The sequence below is a fragment of the Ischnura elegans genome, chromosome 3 (genome assembly GCF_921293095.1).
Source record: "Ischnura elegans chromosome 3, ioIscEleg1.1, whole genome shotgun sequence".
Classification (NCBI taxonomy): domain Eukaryota; kingdom Metazoa; phylum Arthropoda; class Insecta; order Odonata; family Coenagrionidae; genus Ischnura; species Ischnura elegans.
Window position 1 is genome coordinate 71,794,373 of NC_060248.1, and position 26,869 is coordinate 71,821,241.

Here is a 26,869-nt window from a genome sequence, read left to right on the forward strand (position 1 = left end):
TAAATGTACCAGAAATAAGGAAATTTAGTCTTCATATTTCCTACCATTCATTTTATTCTCTCCCTCTTCAGCTATATTTTTTTTCCTCCATCTCGAGAAACAAGCGACGGGTGTACTCTGTCAGACATAAAGAGGATATGAGATAGTCGTTGCCAACTGATAGCTCGAAAGTCCTCCTCACAGTCGTATCGTTGAATATATTTATCCTCAACTCTATTCCCGTGCAGACGTCATTGCGAACCCACTCATGAGAGTTAAGCGAACCGGCACGAAGTTATTGAAACGTATCCTAAGGCTGTTTACCGACGACTTGTTTTATAGCTGCTTCGATCTCACCATCCTTCGCAAGTTGACAGCTTTTTTTCTCATTTCCTCTCTTCGATCCTTTTACGGGAAGCGCGACCCAATTCTCTGATGCCAATAGAAGGAGATGGGAGATTTCATATCGCTGCAGTGTTAATGTGATTCTAGTGAAACCTTCACACAAAGAAAACGTGGATAGTGGTTGGGTTGATGCATTGAAAATTGATTTCTAATTTGCTTAGGTATAGTCTATTGGTTGATTGATGAAATTTAGCTGCAGCTGCAGGTGAGGTCATCTATGGCCCGTTTGAATGTCGGTGGCTAAGTAACTGAAGGGTCAAAGTTTGTAGAATAGGAAAATATTTGTTTGTTATTTGTAGAGATATACGTCTTTCTTCTGTTTAATGGTTTGATCTTATGAAAACTCCTGACTTATTTTAGTACTGAGGTTATAAAATCAATTGAAAACCTATAAAATGCTAAAGTTTGCTCACAATTTCGTCTTATAAATTTATTTTCGCATGGTAAACTTTGATATCACTGCCAATTGCACAATTAAATAAACAGATTTTTCCATTTCACAATTTGGCGATCTGCTGCTTTGATAAGTACGTTGCGCTGATTTGGCAGTTGCCGCGGGCAATAATAATGGAACTTTTAAATTGCGGAAGGATAAAAGAATTCTGTTCTCATCTTTTTTCAACTTGTATGCTGTTAACCAGCTGCTAAGGTATATTTGTGGTAAATCTGTTACTAATGATAATGCTCTTTTTCAATGGGTCAGACGTACGTTTTAATCCGAAGCCTTCTCATTTTGACGTTTCAAATGGAATTCTTTTCCAGCTGAACAAACTCTTAAAATGTATAAATTTGCCCGTGTAAGGAAGTTTGAAGTGAAAACAATAATTCACCATCGGCAAGTTGGTTTTTACATGTAAAAAGTTCTAGAGATATTACATGTATCCTTAGGATAGCTGGTAGGAGTATTGATTTATTTAATTCCCTGATTTACTCTAAATTATATTTTAAGAAGTGACGAGAAGGTTCTATCGTTACCAATTTAAATTGGCTTAAAATACATAAAAGGTTTAAGAAATTCATTCTCTTATTTATTCTTAAAGAAATATATTAGTGTTTTATAGTTAACATTTACCCGGTGTAAAAAAATATTGCCCTCTTTACATGTATATCGAACTACTTTTGCAATTTTTTACTCGTTTAATAATTATATCAGCCGTCATTCAGTGGATTCGCTTGGATGAATAATTTCCAGTTTAACAGTCTTCAGCTAGCATAAAAGAATGTATTCAGGATCTGCGCTTTTATTATTTGGGTTAATATTTTATCATACCGTATTTATGATCCTGAATTATTTTTAATAAAAAACTAAAATGGTATGATAAAATATGAATATAATATGAACATAAATGATATCATCATCTCGTCGTCTTTGAATTTGGAAGTCTCGGACCAGCAAACACAGCATCAGTGAAGTCGGCAGTTAATTATGGAACATTCCCTTGGTCTTTCCAAGACTCAAGGGATCCCAAAAATCGTTTCGGGGGAGTTATTCCTTAATCAAGTGTAAAGTATAGAGCCCCAGCTAGGTTCTCGAAATTTAATTCCTTCAAATTGACTACTGGAGAGTGAAACCATAAATCTGCAAGAGAAGTCGCATCTGTCACTTGGCCGAACGGTGGTGTCCTTCCCTTCCAATTCCACCTGTACCTCATCCCAATCCGTTTCTCTCTCCCTTTTTACCTTTTCTCTGTCTCTCTCTGTCTCTCTCTCATCCTCTCATCCCATCCAATTTTCAATTTCGCCCCAATCCCCGCCCCCGTCATCCTCCCCCACACCAGCAAATCCCTTTGCGCCACAAGCCCAGCCTCACCACCTAATGACTCATGAAGTGGCGGACTCGACTGTCGAATAGTCGTTATTGCATGATAAATCCTGTGGACCACCAGGATCCGCTCGGGGCCTTTTTTTCCCCCGACCGGCCGCGGGGGTCAAGAGAGAGAGAGAGAGAGTGGAGGGGGGAGGGATAGGGTGTTAGGAAGCGCACATGAAGGTTGAGGTCAATTCTCGACAGTAGTGATGGTGGTATTATTGGGGTTCCGGCCCTTGTTTGGAAAAGTGGTGAGATGGAAAATGGGGAGAGGACTTGTATCGAAAGGATTTGGATTTTTTATTGGGGGAAGGGTGGTGAAAAAGTCGATGTTTTGACTTGGTGGGTGCGTGGAGATTTTTTTGGAGTGCGGGGAAATTTTTTCAACCCTTCGGGACAACGTTTTGATATTTTTTCTCCCGCCGGTCATTTTTTTATTAATCCCATTGTGGATTCAAAGGGATCATCGCTTTAGTCTCTCCCCCTGGCCACTGGGCGATTGACCGCATTTTCCTCCTACTTCTTCTTTCGATCCCTTTTATCACTCAATTCCTCTATCTTCCATTCTCACCTCTTCTTCTCATTCTCTCTTTCTTGATGGACCCAAATTTAATCCATCGCTATGACGACACCCTGCTTTGTCCGACGCGGTGCTCGGACCGCAACGTGTCGGTTGATTCCTGGCCAGAGACGCAAATTTGGATAGCTGTCGTTGAAACGAAGAGAGGAAAATGACTGGATATTTTTGCACCGCTCGACAAGTGCCCGCAAAAGCTAACCAGATTTATCCCAATTTTAAAGCTTTTGTGATCGAATAATACCACTTTTGCGTAAATTGAATGCATGTTACAGAACACGGGATTCAGAATCTCGAGCAAAAATTATTTCGAATTGCAAATACCAGATTAAACTTTGCCTTCATAACTTTATTCTCCCTTGAAGTTTTTCTTGTTTTCTGATATTCGATGCCAATTGTCCTTTCGATATCAATAAATATTTTACAAAATATTTTTGCCCTTTCAATTCTAGGAGACTCGCACAGACTCGTTCCGAGTTATAGTCTAGAATTTTCTAAATTTGTTTCCATATTTACTAACGCTGTTTTTAAGGCCTAACCTATCACCTTTCCTGATCGATATTAATAAATTATTTTTCATTTTTTTTTGCCCTTTTAATTCCAGTAGACTCGGATAGATTCGTTCAAAGTTCTAAACTAGAAATTTCAGATTTGTTTCCACATTTATTAATACTATAATTATATGACATATATTAACGGTGTAACTATGTAAATGGCATAAAAATGGGGCGTTTTCTTAAAATATAAGTAAACTGCATAAAACAGTGTATTTACTGACTTGCATTGGAATTGGAAAGCAGCATTGAGATAATTGAGCGGGAGAATAGGAGAATAGAAAATAAGAGTACCTTAGCTAAGGGGAACTGCAGAATACATGACCATACAATAGCGGCGACGAGGCCAATACTTTATTAGAAGACTTAGAATTATAGGAGACGAATGAGAACCATTCGCGTATTAACAGCGCTTGCACACGCACATTCAACTGCTCGCCGCAATTTCAATCATCGTGTTCTTCTGCTCCCACCTCCCTCGAATTAACGACCTTCAGTTTGTTAACGCGAGCTTAATAGAACGACGCGCGGTGTGAGAGAGACTGGACTTCCCGCATTATTCCAAAGAACTCGAGACCCCTAGACCGAGGATGATGGATCACTCTTCAATTTATTCGTGATGAGCCATTGTTTAATCAATCATCTCCGCTTTTTCTCAACAGGCCATTAAAGCTCCCTCTCTGCCTCACGCATTCTCCTCCTCCCTGTCTTCCCTCACCCGTTTCATACAATTCCCTCCTTTTCGGACTGCGCTTGTCCAAACGAACCTATAATTTCTCACCGAATCAGTCATCCCCGCCACCCCGATGCCAATCGTATATTTTTCCCTATCTCCTCCCAACTTCGTCGCTTTCCGTCGAGAGCGCCCCCCGCGCACACGCGGCGGTATTACGAATCGGGTGGCGCAGCGGGGCAAGGGGATGTGTTGTGGGGCAAATACGAGGGGGGAAGACCGCATTCATCGGAGCCCCAAACAAAAGTCATCGAACACGCCTAATTACCTCCTCTGTTACGCAAGCCCATCCTCTTCTCCGTCGCACGTCCCGGCAGGACCACTGTCCCACCTTCCCACGATCAAGTGGAATGGAAAATCCTTTCAACCACCATTATTATGGATTTATGCAATATTTGTGCAATTTTCCTCCAAAAAAATTATCTTAGCCATGTTTTGAGTACTTACTGATAATCTCGGAGGCGGCGGGGATAAGTCCTCATCTGCCATACTGGAGGTCGAGGGTTCGAGTCCCACCTCGAAAGTTGGCCCCTATCCAGGGCATGGACGTATGCGATCGTCTATTGTTGAATGCGGTAACCCTCCGATGTAAAGGCCTCATTGCATCGTTCAGGGGTAATTTGAAATAATAAAATTATTAAATTTAATAAATATTGTCGTCATGGAATCAGGAAGACACGACCAACAGCTGAGATCATTTGCGCCATTAAGGAAGAGTATGTTGGGAAGGGTGGAGAGAAATCCGACGCGGTGTCGGCATTAGTCTGCTCTTAGCGAAATACGCCGAGGCTACTACGTATTATACCATCCGATTGTTGTACTTGAAGTGCCCTCCTAAATGCACTTAACCAGGGATTAGAAGACACTCTTTGAATTATGTCCTCCACCATTATGATTTGAACTCGCGGGTGGGGAGCCAGCGCCACCACTTCAAATCCATCTCCCTGATAATCTTCTTGGCCTGAAGATTATGATGCGAGGTCAAAATATTTTTTTTATTTTTGTGCAAAGTTGCGTTTTGATAACTCAATCAATCAGTGATTATTCCTACGTTAGTTCGGTATATGAGGGTATAACTCACTATCACCAATGGTCGCAAATTACGTTAGGGAAGCCAGTTCCTTTCCTTGCGTCACCTTTCACTCCAAGTATGTTGTTTCAGGCTATCTGAAGTCGTCACTCGCTATTTGAACCGGGGATCTTCTTATTACTAGCCTAGCGCTTTACCTTCTACGTCACCACGCATCCTTCTTCATTGAGAGCGTTTGTGTACCAATTTCAAGTGATTTGGCAAGAACCCTCAAATAGTTTTTAGGTTAGAAAATATTTTTCATTTTATAGGTAGAAAAATAATGATGAGGAAGCTGAAACTTCCAAATGCAGACCAGAATTATGGAATTGACTCGCATCTGTCTGTGGAACTATTGTACGTAATGCATTAGTGTGGTATATGCATTAGTATTAAAAAAGTCACTATATTTATTAAATTTTCAGTGAATGGTAAGCCCCCTATGTTTCAAAATGCCACCCATATGCTTTTAAATGCCTACCCCTATGTTAAAAATGCCACCCCCCTATGTTAAAAATGCCACCCCGTACGTTTTATGTAACGGTAAAACAATATTCAAACATTTACAAAACCTTACAATTGTTAATAAATATATGAAGATCATAATTAGCTGTTGTTTATGTTAAATTTAATTCTCTGATTGGTTACTAACACATAGAAATGTGATTGTAGTGTAAATATTCGTTTGTATTTATGTGTGAAGGTTAAAAAGAGTAACATTGGGGGGCTATAGGTTGACTGGGGGGTGGTTAAAGGGGGTTGTAAAGGATTAGTTGGAGAGAAAAAGTTATATTTTCATGTATTGTCATCGAAAATGAAGAAGTGTGCAAAATTTCAGCGTTTTTGCTTCACAGGAAGTGAGTCAAATTTGAGTTACAAGATTTGTACCAGACAAACAGACAAACAAACAGACAAACAGACAGGTTGGTGAGTTGATATAAAGGCTGGAAAAAATAATCGGATTCAACGAAACTTGAAAAATTATTTCCCATTTATCAATCCTGAAACGCCTATAATGAGATGCTTTCTCACCTGAAGAATTAGATATTAAATTTGTCCAATGTCGAAATGATTTTTGTTTGTATTGAAACTCATTGGCGGGCCAATATCCGACGATCCGTCCGCTAATAAGGAGAACCCCCTCTCATCCTATCCTTTCTGTTCCTTCCTTCCCCCAACTGCTAGCGCTTCGTGCTTTCAAATAACCATACGCGCCTATGGATGCCTTAAAACGAATCGAATCGTGCTGTTGACGGCCGCCGTGGTCACCACGGCGCCCATTTCAATCCGTCCCGGCGGTGCGCCGTCTACGGCGTGAAATTCAGGCAGAGCTACATTGATGCCGCTTTCTGACCAAACGACTTTTCGCCGGCCTCCGTACACGTCACGAGTCACGACGCCGTGAAATTCAGCCCGCTTTCGGACGAGGCGACTCTCTGCCACGCTGCGGGCCGTGCCGTGAACGGCGCGCCGCGGCGTCCCGGTCTTCAACGGCCAGCGGCCGTGTTGATACGGCCCTAACTCAACGAAATTGTTACATTTGACTCACAATCAAGGTTTTCCTGCAATAAGTTATCCAATAACGCTGTCTAATGCGTCGCGGTGAGTCACCGAAATTACTTCTCGGCATTGACGCGTACCGGGCGCGTGAGCTTGTATTTCCGCTTTTCCGCGGCCGCGTTAAATTTCTTTCCGTACATTTTAAATTCATAATATCTAATTCTTCAGGTGAGAAAGCGCCCCATCAGTGTTTTCATAATACACAAATTATTTGGTGTGGCCTGTAGAAATGAAGTTTGTGAGCGTAAAAACCCTAGAGTGAGATATGTAAGAGCCAAAGTGGAAACTAGTGGAACGAGAGTAGATGGAAGACTTATCCGCAGATTGAAATCGCAATCCTGCTTGTCATTATTAATGGAATACTTTTCGGACTGCGATGAAGGCTAAGACGGAAGAGGTGCCTTGCGATTCCTCTGTTCCAACCTGGAATATAAGAAGGTGAGGAGTTAGATCAAATACAGACTAAATAAGTTTTACCTAGTCCATTTCAAAAAGAATAAAATGAATGGTTATTGAGGTTAGATCGCAAATCCAGCTGCTAATTGTTTGATTAGAACATTTTTTCTTGATACTGTATGCCTACTTAAGAGATGTTCCATGAACATTGTTCATCTCATACTGGGGTTTGCACCGTTTGCCTAGGGTTGTAGACGTAAACACATGCGTCCCTTTATAAGCGTAACAATTGAGGCCATGGGTTCTAACAAAAATCCGGTCCATGTTTTAATATTTTCAGTTGAATTCCGTGGTGACTTGATTTTAAGCTAGTATACCGTCCTATTTTCTAATTAACCAATGTTTTACTAAAGAAGCTTTTATCTTAAGAAGAAGTGGTTATCCTAGGTGTACTTATTCAATGTACATAAATGAAGTAATTAAATATTCATAAGTTGTGTAACATATGCAGTGGTGAAACAAAATAATAAACAATATGGCTTCACAGGCAGAGGGTGATGCATTGGATTTTTAAGAAAACTTCAACTTGAAGTGGAGATAGGCATTTATATCAGCGCTCTTCTGTGCTTGTAACACTACATTAAAATAAGAAATACACCTACACCAAAATCCACTAATGCAAAAACGCCAAAAGGGTAGGAGGTGAAATGAGTGGATGAAAAAGAATAGAACACCGTGGATCGGAACTCCGCTTCCGCTTGTGATCATTTGATGAATGCTATCCTTGCTGTACCCATAGTACCCCGATACGTGACCAAGTGGACGGCGGGACCACCAGGGAGGTAGGCAGGGGAGGGTGGCGAGAGCCAGGGGGCAAAAGGGGAAGAGGGGGTCAGGCGAGAGGGGTTCATGTCGCGCTGTCTGCGTGCGGAGGAGGAGGGTGGAACAAAAACAACGGGGTTGGGACTATCCTCGTGAGACGAGCGGTTTTCCGACGGAGCGGAAGCCGATCATTGTTCGGCAAAAGAGAGGACGAGAGAGAGAAAGGGGGAAAAATAAAAAAAATATACATAACGAAGGCGAGTCATTTGAAAAATGACAGGATGAAAAAAATTGAGAGGAATTGAAAACGGTCTGCGTGAAGGGCTTGGGTTTTTTTTCAATCCCCCGGATCGCCCCGAAAAATGTAGGAGTTGAGTGGGTGGGTGTGTGTGGAGGACCTGAGGTTGGAGGGAGTTAGCTTAGGAGGAGGAATTGTTTCGGGAATGGGGGACGTGATGAGGGCGGGGTTGTCGTCCTGCCGGAATGAAAAAATGATAAAGGATGGAATAATGGTCAGTTCAGGGCGCCTGGGCGAGCGGATTTCGGCGGTGGAGGGAAGGGTTTGGTATGTCGGAGTAGCGGGTGGGGATAGGGTGTATTGTCGCACACATTGAGAGCCCGGTGATTTTCAACCGTTTCGGTGACGGACAATCGAAACTGTGGCGCTGTCAACGGCTCGGGGGAGAGCGATGATTGAGGATGAGTTAGGGAGGAGAGAACTGGTGGGTGGAGGGGGAAGAAAGAGGAAAAGAAATATATGTACATGGCGTGGAATTGACTGAATACGAGAGAGGCTGATTTTTGCGAGAGTGAATGTGATCGCGGAATAAATGAGTACACTCAGTGGTGGAGTCTTGGTCCAGCATTTTTTGCCGATTATTTTTTTTTTTCGATGAAATTTGCCGTTGATTGACACTATGTTGATCCTCATCTGCAGTCGCAGGGTAAACAATAATTTCATTTTTTCAGCATTCAAGATATGTATTGCCTGTCCTTAATTTTAACTAATTTAGTAAGTGGGGAAATATATGTTATAGCTTCTGAACGATTTTTTTGAGCTGAAACACGGATCGACTAAATATTATGAGATTGATCCATGTCAACTCATTGTTCTTATATCAATCAAATATATTTATCTTCTGGACTTTAATTACTTATTAATATGTCTGTAGTCACTGCCGTACTTTCAACGTGTTTCGTAGTTAGGTTGGTTCTCACATTTTCAGTGACATTGTAGGACTGAAGTCTATAATATGATAGTTGAAGTTATTTGTGTAATATATTTGGGTCCATTAACTCTTATATGTTCTGAATCCTATTAGATTTCCCATCTCATCCTCAGATACTGTGTTATTTTATTCCAAAATCCGGATTGCACTAATTTGAATTTGAATTATTTGGCATTACGATGAATTTTTATTTTTTAAATATCTAAGAGAGAGTACTGATGGAAATTGGTGTGTATGAGTTTCCAAAAAAGAGATTTAATGAGAAAGTCAAGGAAAATAGATAAATTCACTATGAGACTATGGAATAACCAAAGAGACAGAAGGAACGATCGAGGTGTGTGAGTGTGAATATCAGGATATTTGTACTTACTTAGGATTTAATGAATATAATGTGCTCATATTTTTTGTCGTCTAACCGTAAATAAGGTTTATTGAGTAATCACTTCTCTCTGAAAAACATTCTCAACTTGATACCGTAGGCTTTTGATTCTGCTGTATTAATGTTATAAGATAAATTCAGTTGTGTGCTTAATTTCTTACTATAATTAAAATTTCTTATTTATAAGAATACGAGTAATTGATCAAAAGATGAATTTGTAGTAAAAGAAATTAAAACTTAATATTTTTTTTATTTTTGATGAAGTATTTAATATCCATGTATATTTTGCCATACTTGTGATTGAAGATGCCGCTTGCATGAATTAAATTTGTTACCTATTCGCCATTGCCTGACAAGTTGAATTGCATTAAAATGTCATCATAAGGTAAGCGTTAACCGTAGGCTAGTCCATGGATACAAAATTGATAAGTTGATGATGATGTTAATCGCTGCTAAGCAGCTTCAATTCCGACACCAGAGCGGGGAAAGATGAGAGGGAGGACGACCGCGATGAAATTGGGGATAAAGAGCGTTCGGTTGATAGAGCGGTAACAAGTGATTCTCTCCCGCTACTTTGGGACGGGGAGTTTTGGGGTTGAGGAGGGTACATGACTGTGTAGGGAGAGGTGGGGAAGAATATGCGATGATGGCATGGATCCATCCGGATGCGACTGACGGACGCTCGGGAAAGGCAATCACGGAGAGCCTCGTGCGCCCAAACACACACACATATTCACTCACGTGCACGCACACACACGGAATCGAAGTGACACACGCCAAACCGTGATCGGCCATACGCCGGCGCTCGCCCGTGTAAAATCCGACGTAATTTCGTTCCCCATCCGCAGTGACTTTTTTGGGGTGGGGCGTGTGAGAGAGGGTTTGCACTGATATTTTGGCCGTGTTGAGGGAGAGATTTTATTTTTTCCATTTATTTTTCTTTTTATCGAGCGTGAATGTGAGGAGGGTGGGATTTTTGGGAGATTATTGTGGAGGGGATGGGGAGAGGCAGAGAGAGAGCCAGTTGAGAGGATATGCAGGGGTTATATAACTGATGGGACGGAAGTCCATGTAGGGTGGGAGGACAAAAGGGGCGAACAATTTCGATGCGATTGTCGGATGGTTTTTCAGAGGGAAAAGGCCCATTCACGGCCGTCTAACTGATTTTCAAGTGCTCGTGATTGTGTTTGTTCACTTTATTATAATATTTTTTCATGACTTTCCTCCCCTCGCCCCCTGTGCATCACTTTTTGACCCCTCGTTTTCAACCCCCGTTCATCATGTTGCGCATGTTTCGAGTCGGATATATTTTAGCGGATCGCGTCGTTCGCCCCGCTTTTCCGTTCGTGCATCCGTCTTTCGTTTGCTGCAACCTGCATACGTTTGTATTTTTTCCGCATGTTTTTTGCCATATCAAGCCAAAAATGGGGCCGTGAATATGGGCACATGAGTGATATATTTCGATTGCGTAAAATCGGATATCTTTGGAAGAAAGATCGTTATTTCTCCTGAAGAGCATATTTTCGGTGAAGGAGGAATTTTCTTAACTAAGAGACTCGCGTGTTAATTTAATACAACAACACGTGTTAAGAAACGAAAATCGCTGCTGTTAAAATCCACTCAAGAGAGTTTGAGATGTCCTCAGCCTCGGTACGCTATTCCTTCACTTAATAGAGAGGGAGTGAGAGGAAATTTTTCGGTACGAGAACAAAGAGTAACGTCCATATCAACCCATAATTAGGCCTTGGGTTCAAAACCAGGCGAAGTCTGAAATCACCACGACAAAGATCCTCGTCAAGCAAGTTCGCTTAAGGAAATGAGTTCTCCTCATCATGAATAAGTGAAATTTAAATTCCTGAAGCCCATTTGCGGCTATAACCTGAACTTATGGAAGGAGGAGTGTCGGATTGAGTGCGATGATTGATATAATGCTTTGAATATTCAACGTTTTCTCCGTTAATTAAATTTTGCTCTGTAATAAATCCCATGCCCGCGTCGGGCAAGGATAATACAGCATGATAGTATATATAATCATAGAGTAAGTATATATATATTTCCTCTATGGTATAGTACACACGAAAGACTAGCATTAATATTTCAAAACGGCTTGAATAAATCCTACACTCAAATTTTCATGTTTCCCCGCTACTCAAGGCAATAGGAATGTGGCGGAAGGTGCTACGACACCGATAGTTTAAAAATATGTCTAATACTTGGACGGATTAGTTCTTGGAGTTCTCATCCGAGTGATATTACATGTATTGAAGTTTTAATAGGCTAGATTCGTGAGTGACTCGTACAAGCGTTTATTTCGGTCTATAGAATAGAAAATCTCTGTCGATTCCTTCATAGCGTAGAAGTATCCTTACTACGAAACGACTTGAAGACGCACGTGAAGGGTGTATTATACGCAAAATCCCCATGCCGGGAACAGCATCCTCCACTACTCCCTCCGAACGCATGCCTTATACATGAATGTCGCCATGAATGCGACCGTACATGGAATTCGCTGCATCCCACCCCACAGAGTAAATACTTCAGCGGAGGAAGTCTCCTACGGCATTCGCATCTTTTAAGAATGGAGCAGCATCTTCCTTCTCTTCCGCTCCTTATCCGTCTTGTATACCTCCTACCTCTGCTCCCATTCCCAACCCTCGGCCCACCTCCGTATCTCTTCTCACGCACACATACAAACCATATGTAACCACACATGTACTCCCTCAACTCCATGCTTAAACGGGGTGGATTATATCCTAGAGTTCTCGTCCCGGTGATATTTACCTTCGCTTAGAACTTCGGGACTGTTGTGGAATTGAGGAAAATAGCAGGAAAAATTTATAATACAATCGAGAATTTAAAATCGTCTTAAAGCTTAAATTATGAGGAAAACCAATGGAGTAAAGGAATAAATATTAAGCTGGGAAAAATTTCTTCTTTCGTCGTAGCAAAAAAGCAGAGATAGGTACAACCCTCGAAAACCTATTTTTCGCCGTAGGAAAACACTGTACCTGTATTTGACTTAAATGTTATTTTCATCTGGAACTGCCATCATGAGGTTTCCTTTTAATGGAATACCAAGTGATAAAATTTAGGACCCTCTTACCACTCGATTTAGTGTATTATTCAATCACAGCTTTAACTGTACTAAAACTTCATCAGCTCCATTTGAAACTTTAAATTTCTCAGAAAAGCAGTCCCTTTTATGGATGAAATATGGTCTTATTTGAATATAATGTCACTATTCGTGTATAATTTCTATGTGTTTATATGGTTTCAATGCTTGTGTCATTTGAACAACGAATTCAGTTTTTTTTATGATAGTATGGATTCATGGCTTCGGTACTAAAATTAATTAACGCAGCCTTATCGTTATAAGTTCTAAGGGATTAATAGCATAATTTTCTCTTTTCGTTTGTTCACGAGTCTCTATGTCCTCTCTAACATTTTTGCTGTTCAAAACTTTTCAGGTGAAAGAAAACCATGTATGGAACTACTGCTAGAACAGGATTTATCGTTCAATAAATTTTTCTTCCCTTATCACGAACTGATGCAAACCATAAGAGTGTATTCTACTCGCAACTCGCTACTTAGAATCCTCTTGAAATGGAAATAATCAAGCGGTCCTCAAGAGTAGAAAAAACTCTTATCTCCGCAATCTGTTCGGTTTTCCTCGATTAATCCCTATTTTTATTTTTTATCATTAAAAAAAAATATTTGCGTGTTTACGTAGATTTCACCATCTCTGACAGAGACGGATACACTGCTTGCAACCTCTACTCTTGTATTGTATAAGAAACGAACTCTCCTTAAAATGTTGGAAAAAAAACCTCCCCTCTTCTCCACTGCCTTCCCAGTGCTATTTTTTCAACTGCTTTCTTTTCCCTCGACTTTGCACGTGTACGCAGATCGTTCCCGTGGCTACCATCCGTCCCGGTTAAACCATTCAACCGCCTCTCCCCCACACGTTTCCTTTAATCCTTCGTCACCACGTCAACTAGTCCCATCTCGCAGCCAACGCTGTCTGGAGACTTTTCCAGTATCCCCATACTCAAGTCCACTATCCTCCCATTCACCTACATCTTCTCTTCCCCTTCCATCTCTCCCAGCCGATGGGTTGGTTCTCCACCACGGCCACCATTGTCTCCGGAGTAATTCCTTAGCCCCCCGCCAACAACTTCCTCCTGGACCACCCCCGCTACATCCCACCCCTGCGTGTTACAGTTGTCGTTTCGAAGACCGCTATAAGACCGGGGAGAGACAGAAAGGAGTAGTGTTGGTGGTGGATGGTTTGAGGGACATATATGTGGTGTCTGGGCAAGAAAAGGAAGGTGGATTTCATTCATTTTGCATCTTGGACGAGGAGAAGTTGTGGGAAAGGCAACGGATTCAGTTTGTATGGGGGTAGATATGGTGCGGGGAGGGTGTAGGACGTTGAGGAGGAGACAGGAGACAAGGCAGAGGTAGTACGCACACTCCCGGGCGAGTATTGTGTGGAGTAAAGAAGCTGGATTTGTTCGGGAGGATGGGATGTATACCGTGGGACAGATGACGGAGGAAGCGGCTTAGCCGTTGTCTCCGCGGTGAGCGGGAGGGAGACCTCTCTCCATGCACTCCGAAGAATGAGATTGAAGAATGAGGGGGCAGTGGGGTATGTGGGTATGGGCGAATTGCTGGGAGAAGAAGAGACACTCCTCTGAAATGCAAAGCGATATCGGTGAAATGGTGTAGCACCACAAGTTTACGTCCCATTGGGGTCTAAGAGCGACCGCAGGCTTCGGTGGTGGGAACGCCATTTGATGGTGTGCGGTGCTAGTAGGTGATGAGGATTAAAATAAGATGAAATTACGTTTGGGGTGAAAGAATACGATTTGAAGCATAATGGATTGCTGTTCTTGTGGGAAACTTTGAAATATAATGGAGAAAGACAAGATGTTATGAAGAAATCTTATTTTTCCGTAAAATCAATACGCAGGGGGTTCAGGTTGGTGTTGTGGCTGTTGTGTTAGCTTCCCACCCTGTGTTCTCGGGTTCAAATTCCGGCGATGGCGAATATTTATCAGAGATCGTCCGATCCCTGCTTGAGTGCTTCGTGGAAAGTACTTCAAGTAGAGCACTCCGTCCGTCGGATGGGACCCTGAGCCGCGGTCCCCTTGGCGCCATTCATTAAGAGCAGGCTATTACCGTCGCTAGGTTTTTCTACGCCCTACCCTTCCTTGACCGCCGATGACCATGTAATTTAAAAACTGCACTTTATTGACCAAAATATTCCCGGTAGTCGAAAGGGATGATTTTAAGAAAGCTGGTGTATACATGTTTTTGGTCCATTTATTCTGAATCTGCATGTACTTTGGTACCAGGATGAATACGTCGTGCATGCTCTTCGATATTAATTAAACATGTACTGAGTGCATGCTAGGTAAAACTCAACGATCATCAAACACACTAGAGTATTGTCCAGCAGGGTATCCTGTAGTTGTTAATATACCTAATTTCCACTCTGTGTTATTCCTTCAACTTCTGAAAATGATACGATTGGCATACTTATGATGGTAAAAAATTAAATTCTTTGGAAAGGGAATGAGATAAAGTTCTCCTTGCGACGGATTCATTGCATTTGGGAATGCAAACATGGGAGCAGTGGCTGGAAATTACTAATAAAATCTAAAGCTCCCTTTTCGGGATCACAATCATGAAAACACGTGTATCATTTAATTTTAAACTCGTTGAAAATCATAATTTTCCACATAAATTATTCATGACTCTGCGATCATTCTGAATTTTTATGCTGCAATCAGTTGCGATGTTCCTGGACTCATAGTCTTCGGGGAGAGGTGTTATCCAGTCGGTGTTTTTTGCGTCAACCTCTTGTCTTCGTGTTCCAGCGTGAAACTGGTTGTAATTTTCATGCATTGATCGGAGCACGCACGGCATGCCAAGATCTGCCGGGTGTTTGTAGTTTTCAAACGTGGTTGTCACAGTAGTATTACCTTTATTTTTCCATAAGTAATTTTATGTGTAAGACACCTCTCTTCTGAATCCCCCTTAAGTGAAATCTCTATAATTCACTTGTAGCCCATGTGAGACCACAATTAAATTCCGGGAACTCAATTCAATCATCCTCTTGTAATTTTATCTGATCGTTATTTGATAACTTTTCAAACAAACAATTTTTTTGTTTGCTAACTGTCGGCATTTTATTTTTAGATCAATTTATTTATTTCCAAATCATTGGCAATAAAATTGAGTTGAACTGTTGCTAAATTTTTAACTTCATTGTTGTCGATGAACACTTTTTTGAATATTTACGCCTGGAACACAAATGTGTCTTGCTAAAAATCACAGTTTCAACTCCTCGTATCGAGTCCTCCAGTAGTGAGTGAGTCCCAAGAATCATTTATCTTATTGTTTTTACCGTTATTTCATACGTATTTTGCTTGTTTTGCTTCATGAACTGGTATGAACGTTCATAGGATTTATTCCGATTTCATTGAACGATGGAGAAAATTTTGTTGGTCGGTGATCTAAGCGTTTCACGCCCAATTTTCGTTACGTAACACTAAACTAAAGTATTGCGATAAGGATAAGAACATAACAATTTTTGCGTCACTATGAATCGTTATCTACTTTCAAAATTTATATTCCAGTTAATTAAATGCGTTGTGCTCAAAATTTGTTTGTTCAACCTCGTGTCACGAGTCCTATTGTCGTGGGAACTATCTAGAATGTCGTGTCTCGGTGGGTGGCAAGTAACATGGGTGTCGGCCCATGATATTCATTCATTCGAGAGAAAGCCCCCGAACAGAATAAGGAGTGCCCGTCCACTCCATCTTATTGGATGATATAGGAAGGGGGTTGAGGGATAAGGGAAGGGGCCAATTGGGAGGACGGATTGCGATTGAGTTTTATCTTTTCGTTTTTCCTCCACGGTAATATTCCATACACTCCTTCCATCCCCCACCTTTCTCTAACCCTTCCAAGAGTCAGTCGTCCGCAGCACCTACTTCTTTCCCACCTCCTTCCCCAACCTTCCTCCGGTCGGAGAAGGCGGCAAGGGAGGGTCGAGAAAGATCCGCGGAGGAATTTCTGGAGGTGACGCACGGGGCGTCTGCCTCATTCTTTTTTTATTATTTTATTCATGCGCCCGCCCGCCATTTTTACTCCTTTTTTGCCGTCTGATTTATGGCGGGCAGACATCATTCCACTATCCTTCTCCTCATCCACCCCCTCTCCAACCCTCCAGCACCTCCCTCAAACTCCCTCCCCCCATCTCCCTCGTTCCATCACCCACCTATACCTGCACTCACCGTCCCTCAACCTCTCTGAAAGATAAAAACTGAAGAAAAAAGTAAATTCACCTCTTCCGCACTCCCCGACCTTCTCTACGACAATTCTCCACCCTCCTTCCCCTTTCTCTTTCCGAAAACCCGTCTTTACGGTCTCGGTAGTCGCATGCGTTATAAAATAACAAAAGAGCAACAGAGAGCGCGTCGAGAAGTGTAAGTCGGTGGTGTGGGGAGATTTTGGGGGGAGCGAAACCAGGCTAGCATCTGAACGACAAACGCGGATCGCGAGCGAGGGAAACGCTGGCATTTTAGATCCTCCGATGAGGACGACTGGAGGGGGGCGAAATTCGTACACCGTGAGAAGCATTTATCTACACCCTTCCTCTGTACTTCCCCCTCCTCGGCGTCTTCACATAAAAATGGAAATGGCGTGTAGGATATGGAATGACTGGAGTAAGATGAAAGAGTGGGGAGGATTTGCAGGAACATATCTGCATGCATGAGCAACTGCCGCAATATAGTTTAAGCGTATAGGGTGATGGCGGATGTCGCGGGACTAGGTGTGTGTTTCTGATATGGTTTTCTTTGCTCTCTATACATGTGGCAGACGTTTAGATTCCATATTGGTGAGATATGCCACGCATAAATCGGCTACTTGGTTAATGTTTTCTTGCGTGGCACAGATCATTGATGAAAAGAGCCAGGGATCAATATCATGGTGCTGGGTTTGCCTCATTTCTCTGCTACGTCAGCATCTGAATATAAGCGCACGACAAAATGGTTTATCATTTTTAATACCTGCCATTTCTAGGGTAGTGACTTCAAATAATGATCCAGAGTACTACTGGCTATTCATAATATCATCAGTTAGACGGCTACCCTCTCCACAGCTCGTGGAAGAGGGTCATACGAGAGAAAAGAAGTTGGACCAATCGGCATCCAGCATGAAAAAATTGGCGCGAAAAATGAACTATATAAGTCACCAAAAAGTTGAATCCCGACATCGACCTGAAGACGCCGGTTGGAATACCGGCGAAACTGTCGTCACAAAGAAAATCCACGCGGTGAAACCCAGGAACATGGAGACATCATCATCAGTTTATTTAAAAATTTTCCTATTTATCAATGAAATGCCTCGTGGCTAAGTTCATTTTGTCGTTACAACGCTGGTGAAATTTCGATTCAGTTGCCTCCCTACCATCTTTTGCTATCATTCTCACCACCCCCACCATGCCGTCTCACTTAATTTTAAGTTTCCGAGAGCAGCCCTCAGCATTTTACTTTTGTGAATGTCTCGGAAAATCAAACCGTTAGTTCCTGTCACGTCTCTAATATCTAATATTTTATTTTCTTATATTTTAGGATCGTTCTTTAGGGGATCAAGTGATGCACTCTTGCTACAGCTGATTTATTGGTCGAATACTGAGGAGTCAACTGACTGGTAAGATAATTTTTCTTATATTATACGATCCCTTAAAAGGGAGTAAGATTTTCAGTGTCTAAAATTCGATCCACATTAGTCCTATAATTCCTTCAAAGTTATTGGTACCCATGAGAAAACTTGCATCACCGCTAAACAAATGATTGGCTGCCTTCTCTAATTGGCTGATCTCTGGCCACAAAACTATTGTGTGACCCACAATTAATCATCAAGAGGAAACGCTTGCGTTCTTTAGGTAGTATAGTCTTTGCTTTCGCAATCGTAACTGAATGCTTAAGTTTGCTAAGGAGATTTCAACAAAGGTAAAATATTTTAGACGTATTTAATCACTTACAGTAACAGCGAAAGCTTTTTTGTCGGAATTAAAAAAAAAGGAAGATATGAAATCTAAGTGTGGTTAAAATCGACTTGAAGTTATCTTATGTTTGTAATCCCGATCTAGATAACGTTTACATCCAGGAAGTTGATAAGTTTTAATAATTAAAAAATTTGGTTACCTTGATAAATCGAGGTGAGCTATACCCATCTTTTGGAGAACTGAAGTGAACATTCCCTAAACTAGCTTATGCTTTAACCTTCATGTTACCCAGTTCTCTCTCTTCCAGCCCCTAGATTTTCTTCCAGCGATCTCCTCACTCCTCCGTTTACCTCCTTCTCGCATGCTTAGCTTGTCTTCTGCGTTATTCAAATCATTCTAATTCAGCTTATCATAATGCTGCTCATATTGGATTGAATTTGTTCTCCATAAAATGTTATAAAATTGGATGACACAATATTTCATGCATAACTAAGGGGATAATTTTAAGCTTCAAAAGAAAACCTGTTAAAACAACCTCACAAATTTTGGCCCGTACTCAACTTCAAATCGTTAGAACACAAAATGTATGCTATTTCGGGTTCGAATCACATGAAACCGACTCCAGTAATATTCTTGTTTTCCAAAACTATTTTTGGACAATATAGTTTCCAATGAAAAACGAGGCGTTCGTCTTACAAGTTCACGTAGTACACAATCATTTGAGGTAGCTGATGGGCGATCGACTCTGGTGTCAGACGACCAAGAGGATTGGACGACCCCGCAGTAATGATGAGGGAGCGAGGAAGAATGAGGGGGGAGCAATGGGGGTGCATGTCTCCGATGGAAAGAGAAGAGGGAGGGGGAGAAAGCGGGGCGGGTGGAGGAATTAAAGAGGGGGGGGCGTTGGTCTGTGGTCGCGAGGGGGTCAGGAGAGTAGTTAAGAGTTATGAGCCACGCGTTGAGTGATGCGGAATCCCTTAACGAAGGGTCCAGTCGAGGCGCTATTCGCAGCCGCCCGCCGTCGCAAACCCAACCCCACTACCCCAGTCTCGTCCGACCACCCCCTTCCACAGCCCTCTTCTTGCTCCTCGCATCCCCCTCCTCCTCCTCCTCTTCTTTCTCAAATCCCTCCCACATTATCCCCATCCCCCGGCCGTCCTTAATCCAATGCTCAAGAGGAGACCCCCACCAACACCACTTGCGCCATCTGCAAAAGGAAAATAATCGATTGCTTCCCGTCCTTCTTCGTCACCACAACCCATCTTCTTTACACTTCGCACTCTCGCACCTTCCACTAGAGATTCCCCGAGACATCGGTCGCAGAGAAGAAATCAAATTGGCGTATCTTTCAGGTGCAGTTTCTGTTAGAAGTTATAATTGATATTAGTCTGGTGAGAGAAAGAAGGGCTCCAATAAATTATCATTGCTTTTCATTTGTGCCCCTGCTCGACGAATTTGGCGAATAAATATACATAATCAAGAAACTTACGTCTTTTAGCACATCTCTAATATATCCATGAGGGGGAAAAGGTTAGTGGGATGAATTGAGAATTGGGACAAATTAGGTCGGTAGTTATTTTCTTGTGAAAGTAAGGAAATGATGATTGATTCTATACAGAAGACAAGGTTGGGGTAGTTCAACGCTTTTAAAATCATAATTCCTATAAGTTTAGATGACAAAAGAGTTCGTCTGTGCTTTATTTTCGTAATTGGAGAAGAGATAACATTCGTTGCCGACTTTTGAGTTACCAGAAACGAAAAATTGAAGTTTCGAGTCGTTATTGGTTGAAAGTACCTAACTTGATTAATTTCTCTTGTTTCAGTCATTTTATAGAGAATAATTTGGATCCAGATATCACACACTTCTCTTGTCGTTTACAATTTTACGTACATTTTTGTTTCATTTAGGAACGGAAGGCTTAGTAAAGCGTAGTCATCCATCGAAAATATGTTTTTTTTATCCAGCTGTATAATCAATACAATTTTACTCATCTCTTGCCCGGAATTAATAATTCTATATGCACATTTAAGAACAACTTATGATATATTTTTCTTTAGTTATTAGATGGAAATTGAAATTTTTTCTAGCGTATTCTTTAGCACAAAAATGCTCGAAGTTGTTTTGATCTCTTCCTCTCGTGTGTCATCAATTGAACATATGCGAAGTAAAAGTGAACGTGATTATCCTAGTTGTTGCTGCAAATCAACCTTAAAGTTGCTCTTTATTTTCTTGACGTATTTTTAAGATTCTACATATTTATTTATTCTTCAAAACATACTTCTTCATCCAACACCATATCTTAATTTTGGATGGTGTGGTAATAGTGATTTGTAAAGTTGCTGTCAAGATGTACTGCATGTAAACTGAGCCTGCTTAATTAAACGGATAAACTCTAAATGGTTAGAAATATTGGGGACAATTTGATGGTTTTATGCATAAATGATTACGAAAGTATTGTATCCAAGGTGCTTAAACGCTACATTTTCCTGATTCATTGTTCTTGAATTAATTTTCGACCATTTTCTCCGGCAATATATTTTTTACCTTACCTCATATTCCCTCGTTTCGCCATGAATGTTTTTACGTTATTGAAGTATCTCTTGAATGCACCATAATTCAACTTAATGAGCATTTAGTTGGGCTGTAATTCATAGACATTCCGCATCATGGCAAATATAGCCATAAGTGCGTCAAGGTTAAACCTCCCTGCAACTTGTTTGACCGCTATTAATTTTGGTCGTGGTTCTCTCTCAGCGTTCTTTTTGAGGTGTTATTCCCCCCTAGATATCCAAAGAATGTCGATGTGCCCAGTGTGCACTAAAGCCATTAATCTTGCTTGGTGCATTTAATCTCTGGGGTAAGAGATTTCAGTAGCTCGGAAGACGCGAGTGATATTTGCCGTGCGTAGCAAAGTTTGTTTCTTAACTGTGGCATCGCGCAATAATCGCAGTGATTTATGGAATCATTATTCCTTCCTCACTTGCGCAGCATAAATATAATTATTTGGATTACACCTGAGCTTTCGTAAAGTATGGAGAGAATCCTCTGCACTGACAGCCGTCGGGTATCGTGAAAGCCGTGGAGCGCCTCAAATGTTACGTGACAAATGGGAATATTTCGCGGGACTTGAGTGTCGTTTTCAGACCCTTAGCGTCGAGCCAAGAGGACTTTGTAAGGCAGTGTATTAGGTACAGCTCAAATGCCCATTGGACCTTATCTCGCTCTTGAAATCCTGTTGCAGCAAGGCTCAAGGCCGAGATACAAGTTTTAAGTTCATACGCTAACGACCATACGGATTATCATGCCCCTCAAATCTTGACTCGGCTACCACAGGATGCATGTTAAATTTTTTTTTACAAGGTGCATGCTCTTTCACAAACGGAAAAATATCTCACGTTCGTACATTGTGTTGAGTTTCACGTCCGCTTTGGATTTAGGTGTGATGGCAAATTGTGATTGTTTGGAAGGGATCTATCCTTTTGGCGCGAGAGATAAAACGAAAGCCAGTATTCGTGTACCAGGTGAGTCACACTTCAGCATGTAATGCAGAAGTTGTGAAGTCACAATTTTTTAGAGCAACGTCCCTGTACATGTAAAATATGTTGGTGAAGATTTTAAGGTCCTCAGTTTAATATTAGGTTAAACTATTCTTGCGAGAGAAAACTCCGACAGACCGATACTTACAGTTGAATCAGCTTATAATAGAACGTAATTTTTTTACACTTTACCGATGCCATATTATGTGATTCTGGTGCATCGAGATCAATCTATTCCTTGAATTCACTCATTAATTAAAACGCAGATGTCTCGCCAAAAAATGAAGTCAAAATCCTCAGAGTAAGGAAAATTGTAATAGTTCTCCACCCTATAGTAACAATGTATGTTTTTAATAATATAAAATTTAATATGCTAGATATGGACTAGTCTTGGGATTTTTCGGTCTCTGGAATTAAGAATGAAACTCTCAACGTCAGAAAATGTTGAACCAGTTTTACTACTTGAGAGAAATTCATAAACCCTAATCACATAGTGATTCCTACGAAAACAGTTTTTGATGATCAATAAAGGGAGCCTTATATCTCGCCAATCATTCATTATTGTGACGATCTTATATAGATTATATGAGACTGAAGTACATTTTTACTGCTTATGACATCGTGATAGAAAAAATTTGAATGTTTAAAATACTGCAGGGAATGAGATGGCTTTGCGAATGTGCGACCAAACATTATTTTTTCTAACATTGAAAATTAAAAAATAAACTTTTTAAGGCTAACTAATATATTTATAATAGCACAACCTGGGTTTCATAGCATAGCTGCATCTTCAGGTGCATCTATCGTACATGTCTCTCATTTTGTATCTACTTGGTTAGGACAGTAAGTGTTACTTTGTAAGTAAATGTCGCGAGGGAGTGGGGTGAGTTGAGAGTTAAGGGAGTTTGTTATAAGAAAGTTTATGCTTTTGTTTTCCGTAATGGAAAGGTTTCACACAGTTAAGCCTGCAATTAACAGTTATATTATTTTTTCTCTCTCTTTCTACTTTTCTTAGCAACTTTTTGATTGTGATGAAGATTGAATGATTCGAAGGTTAAAGCCGCCTTCCTAAATGTTATTTTTGTGCAGTTCTGCGTTCGGTGAAATCAATGGCGATTCGCCTATATATTTTTAATACTATCCACCACTTTTGTCGGCTAATTTGACACAAATATTGAAAATTTACATCATTGATTGAAATTCAGCAGTTCTTTAGCTCGAATGAGTGTGGGCTTGCATTTCATGTCAATGCAGCGCATTTATTTTCGAAAAACTTAAATATTAAAGTTGATGATACGTAACTCCGCTTGTTTCAAATTTTAAGATGGATGTTCGCGAGCGTGATGCTAATGAGAGTAAGCCTGTGATTCGTCCTCGTGTGACCACCAACGGGAAGAGTGGAGAAAAATGGAAGAATGGAAAGAAATGGGAATTTATAAAAACATTGTAAGTCAAAAGGAGAAATTTGCGGGGGTTGGGGAACGGTGTGTGGATGGAATGGTGAGGGGGAATCGTTAGAAGATGTGGAGGAGGGAAAAGAGTGGAATGGATAGAATGAGATGCGAGTCCGAGGGACGGAAAAAGGAGAGGGAAGGAGAAAAATGGCGTATTTATTCAAACGCGTCCTCTTGTCGTTCGTTTATATTCGTTGCGTGGAATAACCGTCTCCGGCTAATCCCCACCTCTCTCTCCCGCATTGAGGTGCCATCACATCCTCACCCACAACCCCCCACCCTTCCATCCACCCACCAACCAAACAATCCTCACAAACCCCTTAGCCCCGTTAATCCCCACAGCTCCTCACCCTACTTCCTTTATATATCCCCACCCTCCCTCCCCCCACTGACACCCTGCGACTCCTGTTCCCCCATACCCTTCAACTCCCGCTCGTTGCAGATGAAGGGGGAGAGAATCTATCCCTTGTGGGTAGGAGGATGCTCTTCTCTCATCCTCGTCTCTTTTTTATTTGCTTTCTGTCCAGCACCGCACCTCCGCTTCGCCCATCGGTAGCCACTGATCCTATTCTTCGTGCGGGCGCTGAGGATAATTTTTCAGAAATCCTTTCTTTCGTGTGTGCAAGCGTGATTGTGCATTCTCATCTTCGCTTTCTTGGTGTGATCACGTGAGATCACCATCTACGTCCTTTCCACTCTTTTCCCTCCTCCTCAACTTCTGATGACTGACCCACTATGCATCCACACACTATTTCCCCCTTTTGACTTCCATTTTTTTTAAATTCCCATATCTCTTCTTTCTTCCATTTTTCTCGACTATTCCGTCGATGGTCACATGAGAATGAATCACATGTTTACTCTCATTGTCATCATGCTCGCGACTATCTATCTTAAAATTTAAAACAAGCGAGGTTACATGCCATCAAATAGTTAAGTTTTTCGTAAAACGCCGTGCATTGAAAGGAAATAAAAACCCGAGCCATTCGTTCTTGTGCGCAAGCGTGTTTGTGCATTCCCATCTTCAGTTTCTTGGGATGATCACGTGAGATCACGCTTATCTCAGACTTATAAATCCCTCGAGCAATCATTTTAATTTCGTCAACTTTTTATACTTTTGTAATTTACATTTTCATTCATTAGGAATCCTTATTTTATACTTCCCGCCACCACTATTGCTTATTTTTGTATCATCAGCATACATATGCGTTTTATGAATAAACCGAACTCAATTATAATAAATCAAATGAGTGAAACTCTAGATTGTGATTGTTGAGATCGAAAAGTTGATCACTAACTACACTAAGAAACCATAGCAGTTAAAATGCATAAAATGTTATCTAAGTCATTTACCCCTTTCGTTGGACAATTTTTCTTCATTCACTTAAAAAACTAGCACATAATTTTAATTCTTAACGTGTTCGTTCTATGATTCAGGCAGCATGAAATTAAAATGGGTAGTGAGTGTTAGCCTTTATTGCAGTACCTTAGTGTTCAATGCAAATGTATAAATCATGCTCCATAGACATTTTATCTGAGTAGTTGAAGAAATTAATTGGATTTCCATTTATTTTAAATGTTACGTGCATTATGATGCTTTATTCTTGTTCCAAAAAATTATTTACAAATGTAAGCCACTTTTTCAACTACAATTTACCGATTTTCTTATAAATTTAGTTGTGTATTTATGGATGTAGGCTATGGCATTTATTTATTGCATAAACATTGGAAATGAAATATGGGTGGAGCACTTACAAAAATTCTTAAGACAAATTGATACCTCATCATTACTCTTTGCAGCATCATCAAAATTCTCCAGACTTCGTACATTTAAGTTAGTCTATGTACATTGCACATACCCCCATAAGAATATTTTTCCTTCCATATTTTTTTAATTCGTAAATATTTTTCCAGCGACCTATATATCTGGTGACTTGTGATTGGTCCGCCTTTTCACGCCTTTTTTCCCGGGCCTCGCTGACGTATTTAAGCTTAAATGCGACCTATATATCTGCTCACATCACCAATATGACTAGTCTATTTACTCTAACGGTCATAGAAATGGTATATGCATTATGGCTGAAACCCAAATATGTCAGTTTACTTATAATTTGCGTCCTCATCGCAAATTACTTTACCTTCAACCTTTAAACCATCAAACCTCTTTGCATCTGAATCTATTAATGTAAGTGGCAGCACTTATTTATCTTTACCCACTGAATTATTAACTACAACACCTCAAGCAATGAAGGTTGCTTCAAACTAGTTTTATTATTTGCATGAAATCACATTTTGTATGAGTTTTTCCTTCTCCTCTCGTCTAGGGAGAAACTGCAGCATAATTACGTATAATTAAAGCTTTTAGCGTCTAGTTTAGAAGTATATGCGCCATTTGGTAGTCAAATCATTTTTCCTAGGAATATTTTGGGAAATGTAATTATTTTGTTGTACAAGTGATAATACCTCACTTATGCTATTCATTATTATTTGAACTCACGTGGAGCAGTCATTATGACTTGAGCTCACGGTGGAGGATTGACCAATCAGTGAAGTTGGAAGGCTAAACTTTATTTTCTCTTAGAATTTCCAATAGTTTGACTATTATGTCAGGCCATCCCGAAGATATTATTAGTCTAGAATTAAAAAGTTAATAAAACATAAAGAATGAAAAGAAATGGGCCGTATAACGTGTTTAAATGTTAGGTCCAACTTGGGATGGGCGACACGCTACAGAAAACTCGAGAATTGCTCCGTGTAAACCATCCTTAACCGGTAGATTACTTTAGTAATAATAAAACCGAGTTAAATAAATATTTTTCCGGAAATCTTTCGCAAATCCAAATGGAGAATCTGTTCCTCATGCAGACAATCTTTAATTTCACCCACGGATAATCCCCTCGTCTATCTGACAAATATTCTCATTCTGATTTTTCCTCCTTGTTCCCTCTGTCCAACATCCTCCGCTCATCCGGGCCTTCTGTCCTCCCCATCTGCTTCCCCACTCCAATCTACGCTTTCTTTACTCCACCCCTTGGCCACCTGATTCTTCCCTCCCTCCCCTAATCCTTCCCAACTTCTGAATTGATGGCCATCGGTGAGTCTCTTCATCGTTCATCTTTCGTCTCTTTTAATCACCCCCGTTGGAAAGCACTACTGATCTCCCTGCTTCACCATCGGACGCCTTATCTGTGGGTGGGTGGGCGGGCGGTGTCGGACCGTGGATCTTAACCCAAGAACCACCGGCACAAAGGGAAGCACTTATTCAAAAGCCACCAGCTTCGGCTTATATAACGCATACTCTCCCTCCTCCCTTTTAAAGTAAAGAGGAACTCCTCCTCCTCCCCCGCCT